Source organism: Papaver somniferum, unplaced genomic scaffold (genome assembly GCF_003573695.1).
Source record: "Papaver somniferum cultivar HN1 unplaced genomic scaffold, ASM357369v1 unplaced-scaffold_118, whole genome shotgun sequence".
NCBI lineage: Eukaryota > Viridiplantae > Streptophyta > Magnoliopsida > Ranunculales > Papaveraceae > Papaver > Papaver somniferum.
Window position 1 is genome coordinate 14,284,799 of NW_020620825.1, and position 18,306 is coordinate 14,303,104.

An 18,306-nucleotide genomic window follows, 5' to 3' on the forward strand; every position below is an offset into this window, starting at 1 on the left:
CATGGAATCTTGGACGAAAACTGCTAAAGATTCATCGTTCTTACAAATTTCCAGACTTATAGTGGTCTGATCCTAGCCAGGTTTCGATCTCGGAGCCAGTATCTATCTCGAAGTTGACGAATTCGTGTGCGCTTAGAGTTTCTGAGAATATTCCCATGGAATCTTGCCCGGAAACTGCTAAAGATTCATCGTTTTGACGAATTTCCAAACTTATAGTGGTCCGATCCTGGCCAGATTTTGATCTCGGAGCCAGTATCTATCTCGAAGTTGACGAATTCGTATGCGTTTAGGGTGTCTGAGAATATTCCCATGGAATCTTGGACAGAAACTGCTAAAGATTCATCGTTCTTAGGAATTTTCAGACTTATAGTGGTTCGATCCTGGCCAGGTTTCGATCTCGGAGCCAGTATCTATTTCGAAGTTGACGAATTTGTGTGCGTTTAGGGTTTCTGAAAATATTACAATGGAATCTTGGCCGGAAATTGCTAAAGATTCATCGTTCTTACGAATTTCCAGACTTATAGTGGTCCGATCCTGGACAGGTTTCGATCTCGGAGCCAGTATCTATCTCGAAGTTGACGAATTTGTGTGCGCTTAGGGTTTCTAAGAATATTCCCATGGAATCTTTGCCGGAAACTGCTAAGGATTCGTCATTCTGACGAATTTCCAGACTTATAGTTGTCTGATCCTGGCCAGGTTTCGATCTCGGAGCCAGTATCTATCTCGAAGTTGACAAATTCATGTGCGATAAGGGTTTCTGAGAATATTCCCATGGAATCTTGGCCTGAAATTGCTAAAGATTCAACATTCTTACGAATTTCCAGACTTATAGTGGTCCGATCCTGGCCAGGTTTCGATCTCAGAGCCAGTATATATCTCGAAGTTGACGAATTCGTGTGCGTTTAGGGTTTCTGAGAATATTCCCATGGAATCTATCCCGGAAACTGCTAAGGATTCATCGTTTTGACGAATTTCCAAACTTATGGTGTTCCGATCCTGGCCAGATTTCGATCTCGGAGCTAGTATCTATCTCGAAGTTGACGAATTCGTATGCGTTTAGGGTTTCTGAGAATATTCCCATGGAATCTTGGACAGAAACTGCTAAAGATTCATCGTTCTTACGAATTTCAAGACTTATAGTGGTTCGATCCTGGACAGGTTTCGATCTCGGAGCCAGTATCTATCTCGAAGTTGACGAATTCATGTTCGTTTAGGGTTTCTTACAATATTCCCATGGAATCTATCCCGGAAACTGCTAAAGATTCATCGTTTTGACGAATTTCCAGACTTATAGTGGTCCGATCCTGGCTAGGTTTCGATCACGGAGCCAGTATCTATCTCGAAGTTGACGAATTCATGTGCGTTTAGGGTTTCTGAGAATATTCCCATGGAATCTATCCCAGAAACTGCTAAAGATTCATCGTTTTGACGAATTTCCAAACTTATAGTAGTCCGATCCCGGCCAGATTTCGATCTCGGAGCCATTATCTATCTCGAAGTTGACGAATTCGTATGCGTTTAGGGTTTCTGAGAATATTCCCATGGAATCTTGGACAAAAACTGCTAAAGATTCATCGTTCTTACGAATTTCCAGACTTATAGTGGTCCGATCCTTGCCAAGTTTCGATCTCGGAGCCAGTATCTATCTCGAAGTTGACGAATTCATGTTCGTTTAGGGTTTCTGAGAATATTCCCATGGAATCTATCCCGGAAACTACTAAAGATTCATCGTTTTGACGAATTTCCAGACTTATAGTGGTCCGATCCTGGCTAGGTTTCGATCACGGAGCCAGTATTTATCTCGAAGTTGACGAATTCATGTGCGTTTAGGGTTTCTGAGAATATTCCCATGGGATCTATCCCAGAAACTGCTAAAGATTCATCGTTTTGACGAATGTCCAAACTTATAGTAGTACGATCCTGGCCAGATTTCGATCTCGGAGCTATTATCTATCTCGAAGTTGACGAATTCGTATGCGTTTAGGGTTTCTGAGAATATTCCCATGGAATCTTGGACAAAAACTGCTAAAGATTCATCGTTCTTACGAATTTCCAGACTTATAGTGGTCCGATCCTGGCCAGGTTTCGATCTCGGAGCCAGTATCTATTTCGAAGTTGACGAATTCGTGTGCGTTTAGGGTTTCTGAGAATATTCCAATGGAATCTTGGCCAGAAATTGCTAAAGATTCATCGTTCTTACGAATTTTCAGACTTATAGTTGTCCGATCCTGGCAAGGTTTCGATCTCGGAGCCAGTATCTATCTCGAAGTTGACGAATTCATATTCGTTTAGGGTTTCTGAGAATATTCCCATGGAATCTATCCCAGAAACTGCTAAAGATTCATCGTTTTGACGAATTTCCAAACTTATAGTAGTCCGATCCCGGCCAGATTTCGATCTCGGAGCCATTATCTATCTCGAAGTTGACGAATTCGTATGCGTTTAGGGTTTCTGAGAATATTCTCATGGAATCTTGGACAGAAACTGCTAAAGATTCATCGTTCTTATGAATTTCCAGACTTATAGTGGTTCGATCCTGGCCAGGTTTCGATCTCGGAGCCAGTATCTATCTCGAAGTTTACGAATTCATGTACGTTTAGGGTTTCTGAGAATATTCCCATGGAATCTATCCCAGAAACTGCTAAAGATTCATCGTTTTGACGAATTTCCAAACTTGTAGCAGTCCGATCCTGGCCAGATTTCGATCTCGGAGCCATTATCTATCTCGAAGTTGACGAATTCGTATGCGTTTAGGGTTTCTAAGAATATTTCCATGGAACCTTGGACAAAAATTGCTAAAGATTCATCGTTCTTACGAATTTCCAGACTTATAGTGGTCCGATCCTGGCCAGGTTTCGATCTCGGAGCCAGTATCTATCTCGAAGTTGACGAATTCATGCTTGTTTAGGGTTTCTGAGAATCTAGCCCGGAAACTGCTAAAGATTCATTGTTTTGACGAATTTCCAGACTTATAGTGGTTCGATCCTGGCCAGGTTTCGATCTCGGAGCCAGTATATATATCTCGAAGTTGACGAATTCATGTTCGTTTAGGGTTTCTGAGAATCTAGCCCGGAAACTGCTAAAGATTCATCGTTCTGACGAATTTCCAGACTTATAGTGGTCCTATCCTGGCCAGGTTTCGATCTCTGAGCCAGTATCTATCTCGAATTTTGACGAATTCGTGTGTGTTTAGGGTGTCTAAGAATATTCCCATAGAATCTTTGCCGGAAACTGCTAAAGATTCGTCGTTCTGACGAATTTCCAGACTTATAGTGGTCTGATCCTGGCCAGGTTTCAGTCTCGGAGCCAGTATCTATCTCGAAGTTGACGAATTCGTATGCGTTTAGGGTGTCTGAGAATATTCCCATGGAATCTTGGACAGAAACTGCTAAAGATTCATCATTCTTACGAATTTTCAGACTTATAGTGGTTCGATCCTGTCCAGGTTTCGATCTCGGAGCCAGTATCTATTTCATAGTTGACGAATTTGTGTGCGTTTAGGGTTTCTGAGAATATTACAATGGAATCTTGGCCGGAAATTGCTAAAGATTCATTGTTCTTACGAATTTCCAGACTTATAGTGGTCCGATCCTGGACAGGTTTCGATCTCGGAGCCAGTATCTATCTCGAAGTTGACAAATTTGTGTGCGTTTAGGGTTTCTGAGAGTATTCCAATGGAATCTTGGCCAGATATTGCTAAAGATTCATCGTTCTTACGAATTTCCAGGCTTATAGTGGTCCGATCCTTGCCATGTTTCGATCTCTGAGCCAGTATCTATCTCGAAGTTGACGAATTCATGTTCGTTTAGGGTTTCTGAGAATCTAGCCCGGAAACTGCTAAAGATTCATCGTTCTGACGAATTTCCAGACTTATAGTGGTCCGATCCTGGCCAGGTTTCGATCTCGAAGCCAGTATCTATCTCGAAGTTGACGAAGTCGTGTGCGTTTAGGGTTTCTCAGAATATTCCCATGGAATCTATCCCGGAAACTGCTAAAGATTCATCGTTTTGACGAATTTTCAAACTTATAGTGGTCCGATCCTGGCCAGATTTCGATCTCGGAGCCAGTATCTATCTCGAAGTTGATGAATTCGTATGCGTTTAGGGTTTCTTAGAATATTCCCATGGAATCTTGGACAGAACTGCTAAAGATTCATCGTTCTTATGAATTTCCAGACTTATAGTGGTTCGATCCTGGCCAGGTTTCGATCTCGGAGCCAGTATATATCTCGAAGTTGACGAATTCATGTTTGTTTAGGGTTTCTGAGAATCTAGCCCGGAAACTGCTAAAGATTCATCGTTCTGACGAATTTCCAAACTTATAGTGGTCCGATCCTGGCCAGGTTTCGATCTCGGAGCCAGTATCTATCTCGAAGTTGACGAATTCGTGTGTGTTTAGGGTTTCTAAGAATATTACCATGGAATCTTTGCCGGAAACTGCTAAAGATTCGTCGTTCTGACGAATTTCCAGACTTATAGTGGTCTGATCCTGGCCAGGTTTCGATCTCGGAGCCAGTATCTATCTCGAAGTTGACGAATTAGTATGCGTTTAGGGTTTCTAAGAATATTCCAATGTAATATTGGCCTGAAACTGCTAAAGATTCATCGTTCTTACGAATTTCCAGACTTATAGTGGTCCGATCCTGGCTAGGTTTCAATCTCGGAGCAAGTATCTATCTCGAAGTTGACGAATTCGTGTGCGTTTAGGGTTTCTGAGAATATTCCAATGGAATCTTAGCCGGAAACTGCTAAAGATTCATCGTTCTTATGAATTTCCAGATTTATAGTGGTCCGATCCTGGCCAGGTTTCGATCTCAGAGCCAGTATCTGTCTCGAAGTTAACGAATTCGTGTACGTTTAGGGTTTCCGTGAAGATTCCCATGGAATCTAGCCCGGAAACTTCTAAAGATTCATCGTTCTTACGAATTTCCAGACTTACAGTGGTCCGATCCTGGCCAGGTCTCGGAGCCATTATCTATCTCGAAGTTGACGAATTCGTGTGCGTTTAGGGTTTCTGAGAATATTCCCATGGAATCTTGGCAGGAAACTGCTAAAGACTCATCGTTCTTACGAATTTCCAGACTTATAGTGGTCCGATCCTGGCCAGGTTTCGATCTCGGAGCCAGTATCTGTCTCGAATTTAACGAATTCGTGTGCGTTTAGGGTTTCCGTGAACATTCGCATGGAAGCTAGCCCGAAAAATGCTAAAGATTCATCGTTCTTACGAATTTCCAGACTTATTGTGGTCCGATCTTGGGAAGGTTTCGATCTCGGAGCCAGCATCAATCTCGAAGTTGACGAATTTGTGTGTTTAGGGTTTTTGAGAATATTCCCATGGAATCTTGGCAGGAAACTGCTAAAGATTCATCGTTCTTACGAATTTCCAGACTTATAGTGGTCCGATCCTGGCAAGGTTTCGATCTCAGAGCCAATATCTTTCTCGAATTTAACGAATTCGTGTGCGTTTAGGGTTTCCGTGAACATTCCCATGGAATCTAGCCCGGAAACTGCTAAATATTCATCGTTCTTACGAATTTCCAGACTTATAGTGGTCCGATCCTGGCCAGGTTTCGATCTCGGAGCCAGCATCTATCTCGAAGTTGACGAATTTGTGTGCGTTTAGGGTTTCTGATAATATTCCCATGGAATCTATCCTGGAAACTGCTAAAGATTCATCGTTCTTACGAATTTCCATATTATAGTGGTCCGATCATGGCCAGATTTAGACCACGGAGCCAGTATATGTCTCGAAGTTGACGAATTTGTGTGCGTTTAGGGTTTCTGAGAATATTCGCATGGAATCTTGGACGGAAATTGCTAAAGATTCATCGTTCTTATGAATTTCCAGACTTATAGTGATCCGATCCTGTCCAGGTTTTGATATCGGAGCCAGTATCTATCTCGAAGTTGACGAATTTGTGTTCGTTTAGGGTTTCTGAGAATATTCCCATGGAATCTTGATCGGAAACTGCTAAAGATTCATCGTTCTTACGAATTTCCAGACTTATAGTTGTCCGATCCTGGCCAGGTTTCGATCTCGTAGCCAGTATCTATCTCGAAGTTGACGACTTCGTATGCGTTTAGGGTTTCTAAGAATATTCCCATGGAATATTGGCCTGAAACTCCTAAAGATTCATCGTTCTGACGAATTTCCAAACTTATAGTGGTCCGATCCTGGCCAGGTTTCGATCTCGTAGCCAGTATCTATCTCGAAGTAGTCGAATTTGTGTGCGTTTAGGGTTTCTGAGAATATTCCCATGGAATCTTAGCCGGAAACTGCTAAAGATTCATCGTTCTTACGAATTTTCAAACTTATAGTGGTCTGATCCTGGCCAGGTTTCGATCTCGGAGCCAGTATCTATCTCGAAGTTGACGAATTCGTGTGCGTTTAGGGTTTCTCAGAATATTCCCATGGAATCTTTGCCGGAAACTGCTAAAGATTCGTCGTTCTGACGAATTTCCAGACTTATAGTGGTCCGATCCTGGCCAGGTTTCGGTCTAGGAGCTAGTATCTATCTCGAAGTTGACGAATTCATGTGCGTTAAGGGTTTCTGAGAATATTCCCATGGAATCTTGGCCGGAAACTGCTAAAGATTCATCGTTCTTACGAATTTCCGGACTTATAGTAGTCCGATCCTGGCAGGTTTCGATCTCGGAGCCAGTATCTATCTCGAAGTTAACGAATTCGTGTGCGTTTAGGGTTTCCGTGAACATTCCCATAGAATCTAACCCAGAAACTGCTAAGGATTCATCGTTCTTACCAATTTCCAGACTTATAGTGGTCCGATCCTGGCCAGGTTTCAATCTCGGAGACAGTATCTATCTCGAAGTTGACGAATTCGTGTACGTTTAGGGTTTCCGTGAACATTCCCATGGAATCTTGGACGGAAATTGCTAAAGATTCATCGTTCTTACGAATTTCCTAACTTATAGTGGTCCGATCCTGGCCAGTTTTCGATCTCGGAGCCAGTATCTATCTCGAAGTTGACGAATTTGTGTTAATTTAGGGTTTCTGAGAATATTCCCATGAAATCTTGATCGGAAACTGCTAAAGATTCATCGATCTTACGAATTTCCAGACTTATCCAGGCTAGGTTTCGATCTCGGAGCCAGTATCTATCTCGAAGTTGACGAATTCGTATGCGTTTAGGGTTTCTAAGAAAATTCCAATGGAATATTGGCCTGAAAATGCTAAAGATTCATCGTACTGACGAATTTCCAGACTTATAGTGGTCCGATCCTGGGCAGGTTTCAATCTCGGGGCCAGTATCTATCTCGAAGTTGACGAATTCGTGTGCGTTTATGGTTTCTTAGAATATTCCCATGGAATCTTAGCCGGAAACTGCTAAAGATTCATCGTTCTTATGAATTTCCAGATTTATAGTGGTCCGATCCTGGCCGGGTTTCGATCTCAGATCCAGTATCTGTCTCGAAGTTAACGAATTCGTGTACGTTTAGGGTTTCCGTGAACATTCCCATGGAATCTAGCCCGGAAACTGCTAAAGATTCATCGTTCTTACGAATTTCCAGACTTACAGTGGTCCGATCCTGGCCAGGTTTCGATCTCGGAGCCATTATCTATCTCGAAGTTGACGAATTCGTGTTCGTTTAGGGTTTCTGAGAATATTCACATGGAATCTTGGCAGGAAACTGCTAAAGATTCATCGTTCTTACGAATTTCCAGACTTATAGTGGTCCGATCTTGGCCAGGTTTCGATCTCGGAGCCAGTATCTGTCTCGAATTTAACGAATTCGTGTGTGTTTAGGGTTTCCGTGAACATTCCCATGGAATCTAGCCCGGAAACTGCTAAAGATTCATCGTTCTTAAGAATTTCCAGACTTATAGTGGTCCGATCCTGGGCAGGTTTCGATCTCGGAGCCAGCATCTATCTCGAAGTTGACGAATTTGTGTGCGTTTAGGGTTTCTGAGAATATTCCCATGGAATCTTGGCAGGAAATTGCTAAAGATTCATCGTTCTTACGAATTTCCAGACTTATAGTTGTCCGATCCTGGCCAGGTTTCGATCTCGGATCCAGTATCTGTCTCGAATTTAACGAATTCGTGTGCGTTTAGGGTTTCCGTGAACATTCCCATGGAATCTAGCCCGGAAACTGCTAAAGATTCATCGTTCTTACGAATTTCCAGACTTATAGTGGTCCGATCCTGGCCAGGTTTCGATCTCGGAGCCAGCATCTATCTCGAAGTTGACGAATTTGTGTGCGTTTAGGGTTTCTGATAATATTCCCATGGAATCTATCCTGGAAACTGCTAAAGATTCATCGTTCTTACGAATTTCCATATTATAGTGGTCCGATCATGGCCAGGTTTCGATCTCGGAGCCAATATATATCTTGAAGTTGACGAATTTCCAGACTTATAGTGGTCTGATCCTGGCCAGGTTTCGATCTCGGAGCCAGTATCTATCTCGAAGTTGACGAATTCGTATGCGTTTAGGGTTTCTAAGAATATTCCAATGGAATATTGGCATGAAACGCTAAAGATTCATTGTTCTGACGAATTTCCAGACTTATAGTGGTCCGATCCTGGCCAGGTTTCAAACTCGGAGCCAGTATCTATCTCGAAGTTGACGAATTCGTGTGCGTTTAGGGTTTCTAAGAATATTCCCATGGTATCTAGCCCGGAAACTGCTAAAGATTCATCGTTCTTACGAATTTCCAGACTTACAGTGGTCCGATCCTGGCCAGGTTTCGATCTCGGAGCCATTATCTATCTTGAAGTTGACGAATTCGTGTGTGTTTAGGGTTTCTGAGAATATTCCCATGGAATTTTGGCAGGAAACTGCTAAAGATTCATCGTTCTTACGAATTTCCAGACTTATAGTGGTCCGATCCTGACCAGGTTTAGATCTCGGAGCCAGTATCTGTCTCGAATTTAACGAATTCGTGTGCATTTAGGGTTTCCGTGAACATTCCCATGGAATCTAGCCCGGAAACTGCTAAAGATTCATCGTTTTTACGAATTTCCAGACTTATAGTGGTCCGATCCTGGGCAGGTTTCGATCTCGGAGCCAGCATCTATCTCGAAGTTAACGAATTTGTGTGCGTTTAGGGTTTCTGAGAATATTACCATGGAATCTTGGCAGGAAACTGCTAAAGATTCATAGTTCTTACGAATTTCCAGACTTATAGTGGTCCGATCCTGGCCAGGTTTCGATCTCAGAGCCAGTATCTGTCTCGAATTTAACGAATTCGTGTGCGTTTAGGGTTTCCGTGAACATTCCCATGGAATCTAGCCCGGAAACTGCTAAAGATTCATCGTTCTTACGAATTTCCAGACTTATAGTGGTCCGATCCTGGCCAGGTTTCGATCTCGGAGCCAGCATCTATCTCGAAGTTGACGAATTTGTGTGCGTTTAGGGTTTCTGATAATATTCCCATGGAATCTAGCCTGGAAACTGCTAAAGATTCATCGTTCTTACGAATTTCCATATTATAGTGGTCCGATCATGGCCAGGTTTCGATCTCGGAGCCAATATATATCTTGAAGTTGACGAATTCGTGTGTGTTTAGGGTTTCCGTGAATACTCCCATGCATTCTATCCCGGAAACTGCTAAAAATTCATCTTTCTTACGAATTTCCAAACTTATAGTGGTGTAATCCAGGCCAGGTTTCGATCTCGGAGCCAGTATCTATCTCGAAGTTGACAAATTTGTGTGCGTTTAGGGATTCTGAGAATATTCCCATGGAATCTAGCCCGGAAACTGCTAAAGATTCATCGTTCTCACAAATTTCTAGACTTATAGTGGTCTGATCTTGGCCAGGTTTCGATCTCGGAGCCAGTATCTATCTCGAAGTTGACAAATTCGTGTGCGTTTAGGGTTTTTGAGAATATTCCCATGGAATCTTGGACAAAAACTGCTAAAGATTCATCGTTCTTACGAATTTCCAGACTTATAGTGCTCCGATCCTGGCCAGGTTTCGATCTCGGAGCCAGTATCTATCTCGAAGTTGACGAATTCGTGTGCGTTTAGAATTTCTGAGAATATTCCCATGGAATCTTGGCCGGAAACTGCTAAAGATTCATCGTTCTTACGAATTTCCAGACTTACAGTTGTCCGATCCTGGCCAGGTTTCGATCTCGGAGCTAGTATCTATCTCGAAGTTGACGAATTTGTGTGTGTTAGGGTTTCTGAGAATATTCCCATGGAATCTTGGCTGGAAACTGCTAAAGATTTATTGTACCTATGAATTTCCAGACTTATAGTGGTCCGACTCTGGCCAGGTTTCGATCTCAGAGCCAATATCTATCTCGAAGTTGACGAATTTGTGTGCGTTTAGGGTTTCTGAGAATATTCCCATGGAATCTTGGCCGGAAACTCCTAAAGATTCATCGTTCTTACGAATTTCCTGACTTATAGTGGTATGATCCTACGATCTCGGAGCCAGTATCTATCTCGAAGTTGACGAATTCGTGTGCGTTTTGGGTTTCTCAGAATATTCCCATGGAATCTTGGCCGAAAACTACTAAAGATTCATCGTACTGACGAATTTCCAGACTTATAGTGGTATGATCCTAGCTAGGTTTCGATCTCGGAGCCAGTATCTATCTCGAAGTTGACGAATTCGTGTGCGTTTTGGGTTTCTCAGAATATTCCCATGGAATCTTGGCCGAAAACTGCTAAAGATTCATCGTACTGACGAATTTCCAGACTTATAGTGATCCGATCCTGGCCAGGTTTCGATATCGGAGCTAGTATCTATCTCGAAGTTGACGAATTCATGTTCGTTTAGGGTTTCTGAGAATCTAGCCCGGAAACTTCTAAAGATTCATCGTTTTGACGAATTTCCAGACTTATAGTGGTCCGATCCTGGCTAGGTTTCGATCTCGGAGCCAGTATCTATCTCGAAGTTGACGAATTCATGTGCGTTTAGGGTTTCTGAGAATATTCCCATAGAATCTATCCCGGAAACTGCTAAAGATTCATCGTTTTGACGAATTTCCAAACTTATAGTGGTCCGATCCTGGAAAGATTTCGATCTCGGAGCCAGTATCTATCTCGAAGTTGACGAATTCGTATGCGTTAAGGGTTTCTGAGAATATTCCCATGGAATCTTGACCGGAACTGCTAAAGATTCATCGTTCTTACGAATTTCCAGACTTATAGTGGTCTGATCCTGTCCAGGTTTCGAGCTCGGATCCAGTATTTGTCTCGCAGTTAACGAATTCGTGTGCGGATAGGGTTTCCGTGAAATTCCCATTGAAACTAGCCTGAAAACTGCTAAAGATTCATCGTTTTGACGAATTTCCAAACTTATAGTGGTCCGATCCTGGAAAGATTTCGATCTCGGAGCCAGTATCTATCTCGAAGTTGACGAATTCGTATGCGTTTAGGGTTTCTGAGAATATTCCCATGGAATCTTGGACAGAAACTGCTAAAGATTCATCGTTCTTACGAATTTCCAGACTTATAGTGGTCCGATCCTGGCCAGGTTTCGATCTCGGAGCCAGTATCTATTTCGAAGTTGACGAATTTGTGTGTGTTTAGGGTTTCTGAGAATATTCCAATGGAATCTTGGCCGGAAATTGCTAAAGATTCATCGTTCTTACGAATTTCCAGACTTATAGTGGTCCAATCCTGGCCAGGTTTCGATCTCGGAGCCAGTATCTATCTCGAAGTTGAATAATTTGTGTGCGTTTAGGGTTTCTGAGAATATTCCCATGGAATCTTAGCCGGAAACTGCTAAAGATTTATCGTTCTTGCGAATTTCCAGACTTATAGTGGTCTGATCCTGGCCAGGTTTCGATCTCGGAGCCAGTATCTATCTCGAAGTTGACGAATTCGTGTGCGTTTAGGGTTTCTAAGAATATTCCCATGGAGTTTTTGCCGGAAACTGCTAAAGATTCGTCGTTCTGACGAATTTCCAGACTTATAGTGGTCCGATCCTGGCCAGGTTTCGATCTCGGAGCCAGTATCTATCTCGAAGTTGACGAATTCATGTGCGATAAGGGTTTCTGAGAATATTCCCATGGAATCTTGGCCGAAAACTGTTAAGATTCATTGTTCATACGAATTTCCAGACTTATAGTGGTCTGATCCTAGGCAGGTTTCGATCTCGGAGCCAGTATCTTTCTCGAAGTTAACGAATTCGTGTGCGTTTAGGGTTTCCGTGAACATTCCCATAGAATCTAACCCGGAAACTTCTAAGGATTCATCGTTCTTACGAATTTCCAGACTTATAGTAGTCTGATCCTGGACAGGTTCGATCTCGGAGCCAGTATCTATTTCGATCTTGGCAAGAAATTGCTAAAGATTCATCGTTCTTACGAATTTCCATACTTATAGTGGTCCGATCCTGGCCAGGTTTCGATCTCGGAGCCAGTATCTGTCTCGAAGTTGACGAATTTGTGTGCGTTTAAAGTTTCTGAGAATATTCTCATGGAATCTTGGACGGAAATTGCTAAAGATTCATTGTTCTTACGAATTTCCGGACTTATAGTGATCCGATCATGTCCAGGTTTCGATATCGGAGCCAGTATCTATCTCGAAGTTGACGAATTTGTGTTCGTTTAGGGTTTCTGAGAATATTCCCATGGAATCTTGGACAGAAACTGCTAAAGATTCATCGTTCTTACGAATTTCCAGACTTATAATGGTCCGATCCTGGCCAGGTTTCGATCTCGGAGCCAGTATCTATCTCGAAGTTGACGAATTTGTGTGCGTTTAGGGTTTCTGAAAATATTCCCATGGAATCTTAGCCGGAAACTGCTAAAGATTCATCGTTCTTACGAATTTCGAAACTTATAGTGGTCTGATCCTGGCCATGTTTCGATCTCGGAGCCAGTTTCTATCTCGAAGTTGACGAATTCTTGTGCGTTTAGGGTTTCTCAGAATATTCCCATGGAATCTTTGCCGGAAACTGCTAAAGATTCGTCGTTCTGATGAATTTCCAGACTTATAGTGGTCCGATCCTGGCCAGGTTTCGATCTCGGAGCCAGTATATCTATCTCGAAGTTGACTAATTCATGTGCGTTAAGGGTTTCTGACAATATTCCCATGGAATCTTGGCCGAAACTTCTAAAGATTCATCGTTCTTACGAATTTCCGGACTTATAGTTGTCCGATCCTGGGAAGGTTTCGATTTCGGAGCCAGTATCTATCTCGAAGTGAACGATTTTCGTGTGCATTTAGGGTTTCCGTGAACATTCCCATAGAATCTAACCCGGAAACTGCTAAGGATTCATCGTTCTTACCAATTTCCAGACTTATAGTGGTCCAATCCTGGACAGGTTTCGATCTCGGAGCTAGTATTTGTCTCGAAAGTGACGAATTTGTGTGCGTTTATGGTTTCTGAGAATATTCTCATGGAATCTTGGATGGAAATTTCTTAAGATTCATCGTTCTTACGAATTTCCAAACTTATGGTGGTCCGATCCTGGCCAGGTTTCGATCTCGGAGCCAATATCTATCTCGAAGTTGACGAATTTGTGTTCGTTTAGGGTTTCTGAGAATATTCCCATGGAATCTTGACCAGAAACTGCTAAAGATTCATCGTTCTTACGAATTTCCAGACTTATAGTGGTCCGATCCTGGCCAGGTTTCGATCTCGGAGCCAGTATCTATCTCGAAGTTGATGAATTTGTATGCGTTTAGGGTTTCTAAGATTATTCGAATGGAATATTGGTCTGAAACTGCTAAAGATTCATCGTTCTGACGAATTTCCAGACTTATAGTGGTCCGATCCTGGCCAGGTTTCAATCTCGGAGACAGTATCTATCTCGAAGTTGACGAATTCGTGTACGTTTAGGGTTTCCGTGAACATTCCCATGGAATCTAGCCCGGAAACTGCTAAAAATTCATCGTTCTTACGAATTTCCAGACTAACAGTGGTCCGGTCCTAGCCAGGTTTCGATCTCGGAGCCACTATCTATCTCGAAGTTGACGAATTCGTGTGCGTTTAGGGTTTCTGAGAATATTCCCATGGAATCTTGGCAGGAAACTGCTAAAGATTCATCGTTCTTACGAATTTCCAGACTTATAGTGGTTCGATCCTGGCCAGGTTTCGATCTCGGAGCCAGTATCGGTCTCGAATTTAACGAATTTGTGTGCGTTTAGGGTTTCTGAGAATATTCCCATGGAATCTTGGCAGGAAACTGCTAAAGATTCATCGTTCTTACGAATTTCCAGACTTATAGTTGTCTGATCCTGGCCAGGTTTCGATCTCGGAGCCAGTATCTGTCTCGAATTTAACGAATTCGTGTGCGTTTAGGTTTTCCGTGAACATTCCCATGGAATCTAGCCCGGAAACTGCTAAAGATTCATCGTTCTTACGAATTTCCAGACTTATAGTGGTCTGATCCAGGCCAGGTTTCGATCTCGGAGCCAGTATCTATCTCGAAGTTGACGAATTTGTGTGCGTTTAGGGTTTCTGAGAATATTCCCATAAAATCTAGCCCGTAAACTGCTAAAGATTCATCGTTCTTACAAATTTCTAGACTTATAGTGGTCTGATCTTGGCCAGGTTTCGATCTCGGAGCCAGTATCTATCTCGAAGTTGACAAATTCGTGTGCGTTTAGGGTTTCTCAGAATATTCCCATGGAATCTTGGACAAAAACTGCTAAAGATTCATCGTTCTTACGAATTTCCAGACTTATAACGGTTCGATCCTGGCCAGGTTTCGATCTCGGAGCCAGTATCTATCTCGAAGTTGACGAATTTGTGTGTGATTAGGGTTTCTGAGAATAATCCCATGGAATCTTGGCCGGAAATTGCTAAAGATTCATCGTTCTTACGAATTTCCGGACTTATAGTGGTCCAATCCTAGCCAGGTTTCGATCTCGGAGCCAGTATCTATCTCGAAGTTGACAAATTCGTGTGCGCTTAGGGTTTGTGAGAATATTCCCATGGAATCTAGCACGGAAACAGCTGAAGATTCATCGTTCTTACGAATTTCCAGACTTATAGTGGTCCGATCCTTGCCATGTTTGGATCTCGGAGCCAGTATCTATCTCGAAGTTGACGAATTCGTGTGCGTTTAGGGTTTATATGAATATTCCCATGGAATCTTTACCGGAAACTGCTAAAGATTCTTCGTTCTGACGAATTTCCAGACTGATAGTGGTCCGATCCTGGACAGGTTTCGATCTCGGAGCCAATATCTGTCTCGAAGTTGACGAATTTGTGTGCGTTCATGGTTTCTGAGAATATTCTCATGGAACCTTGGATGGAAATTGCTAAAGATTCACCGTTCTTACGAATTTCCAAACTTATAGTGGTCCGATCCTGGCCAGGTTTCGATCTCGGAGCCAATATCTATCTCGAAGATGACGAATTTGTGTTCATTTAGGGTTTCTGAGAATATTCCCATGGAATCTTGACCAGAAACTGCTAAAGATTCATCGTTCTTACGAATTTCCAGACTTATAGTGGTCCGCTCCTGGCCAGGTTTCAATCTCGGAGCCAGTATCTATCTCGAAGTTGATGAATTTGTATGCGTTTAGGGTTTCTAAGAATATTCCAATGGAATATTGACCTGAAACTGCTAAAGATTCATCGTTCTGACGAATTTCCAGACTTATAGTGGTCCGATCCTGGCCAGGTTTCAATCTCGGAGCCAGTATCTATCTCGAAGTTGAAGAATTCGTGTACGTTTAGGGTTTCCGTGAACATTCCCATGGAATCTAGCCCGGAAACTTCTAAAGATTCATCGTTCTTACGAATATCCAGACTTATAGTGGTCCGATCCTGCACAGGTTTCGATCTCGGAGCCAGTATCTATCTTGGAGCCAGCATCTATTTCGATCTTGGCAGGAAACTGCTAAAGATTCATCGTTCTTACGAATTTCCAGACTTATATTGGTCCGACCCTGGCCAGGTTTCGATCTCGGAGCTAGTATCTATCTCGAAGTTGACGAATTTTTGTGCATTTAGGGTTTCTGAGAATATTCTCATGGAATCTTGGACGGAAATTGCTAAAGATTCATTGTTCTTACGAATTTCCGGACTTATAGTGATCCGATCATGTCCAGGTTTCGATATCGGAGCCAGTATCTATCTCGAAGTTGACGAATTTGTGTTCGTTTAGGGTTTCTGAGAATATTCCCATGGAATCTTGGACAGAAACTGCTAAAGATTCATCGTTCTTACGAATTTCCAGACTTATAATGGTCCGATCCTGGCCAGGTTTCGATCTCGGAGCCAGTATCTATCTCGAAGTTGACGAATTTGTGTGCGTTTAGGGTTTCTTAAAATATTCCCATGGAATCTTAGCCGGAAACTGCTAAAGATTCATCGTTCTTACGAATTTCGAAACTTATAGTGGTCTGATCCTGGCCATGTTTCGATCTCGGAGCCAGTATCTATCTCGAAGTTGACGAATTCTTGTGCGTTTAGGGTTTCTCAGAATATTCCCATGGAATCTTTGCCGGAAACTGCTAAAGATTCGTCGTTCTGATGAATTTCCAGACTTATAGTGGTCCGATCCTGACCAAGTTTCGATCTCGGAGCCAGTATACCTATCTCGAAGTTGACTAATTCATGTGCGTTAAGGGTTTTTGAGAATATTCCCATGGAATCTTGGCCGGAAACTTCTAAAGATTCATCGTTCTTACGAATTTCCGGACTTATAGTTGTCCGATCCTGGGAAGGTTTCGATTTCGGAGCCAGTATCTATCTCGAAGTTTTTCGTGTGCGTTTAGGGTTTCCGTGAACATTCCCATAGAATCTAACCCGGAAACTGCTAAGGATTCATCGTTCTTACCAATTTCCAGACTTATAGTGGTCCAATCCTGGACAGGTTTCGATCTCGGAGCTAGTATTTGTCTCGAAAGTGACGAATTTGTGTGCGTTTATGGTTTCTGAGACTATTCTCATGGAATCTTGGATGGAAATTTCTTAAGATTCATCGTTCTTACAAATTTCCAAACTTATTTTGGTCCGATCCTGGCCAGGTTTCGATCTCGGAGCCAATATCTATCTCGAAGTTGACGAATTTGTGTTCGTTTAGGGTTTCTGAGAATATTCCCATGGAATCTTGACCAGAAACTGCTAAAGATTCATCGTTCTTACGAATTTCCAGACTTATAGTGGTCCGATCCTGGCCAGGTTTCGATCTCGGAGCCAGTATCTATCTCGAAGTTGATGAATTTGTATGCGTTTAGGGTTTCTAAGATTATTCGAATGGAATATTGGTCTGAAACTGCTAAAGATTCATCGTTCTGACGAATTTCCAGACTTATAGTGGTCCGATCCTGGCCAGGTTTCAATCTCAGAGACAGTATCTATCTCGAAGTTGACGAATTCGTGTACGTTTAGGGTTTCCGTGAACATTCCCATGGAATCTAGCCCGGAAACTGCTAAATATTCATCGTTCTTACGAATTTCCAGATTTATAGTGGTCTGATCCTGGCCAGGTTTCGATCTCAGAGCCAGTATCTTTCTCGAAGTTGACGAATTCATGTGCGTTAAGGGTTTCTGAGAATATTCACATGGAATCTTGGGCGGAAACTGCTAAAGATTCATCGTTCTTACGAATTTCCAGACTTATAGTGGTTCGATCCTGGGCAGGTTTCGATCTCGGAGCCATTATCTGTCTCGAAGTTAACGAATTTGTGTGCATTTAGGGTTTCCGTGAACATTCCCATAGAATCTAACCCGGAAACTGCTAAGGATTCATCGTTCTTACGAATTTCCAAACTTATAGTGGTCAGATCCTGGACAGGTTTCGATCTCGGAGCCATTATATATCTCGAAGTTGACGAATTTGTGTGCGTTTAGGGTTTCTGAGAATATTCCCATAGAATCTAGCCCGTAAACTGCTAAAGATTCATCGTTCTTACAAATTTCTAGACTTATAGTGGTCTGATCTTGGCCAGGTTTCGATCTCGGAGCCAGTATCTATCTCGAAGTTGACAAATTCGTGTGCGTTTAGGGTTTCTCAGAATATTCCCATGGAATCTTGGACAAAAACTGCTAAAGATTCATCGTTCTTACGAATTTCCAGACTTATAGCGGTTCGATCCTGGCCAGGTTTCGATCTCGGAGCCAGTATCTATCTCGAAGTTGACGAATTTGTGTGTGATTAGGGTTTCTGAGAATAATCCCATGGAATCTTGGCCGGAAATTGCTAAAGATTCATCGTTCTTACGAATTTCCGGACTTATAGTGGTCCAATCCTAGCCAGGTTTCGATCTCGGAACCAGTATCTATCTCGAAGTTGACAAATTCGTGTGCGCTTAGGGTTTGTGAGAATATTCCCATGGAATCTAGCACGGAAACAGCTAAAGATTCATCGTTCTTACGAATTTCCAGACTTATAGTGGTCTGATCCTTGCCATGTTTCGATCT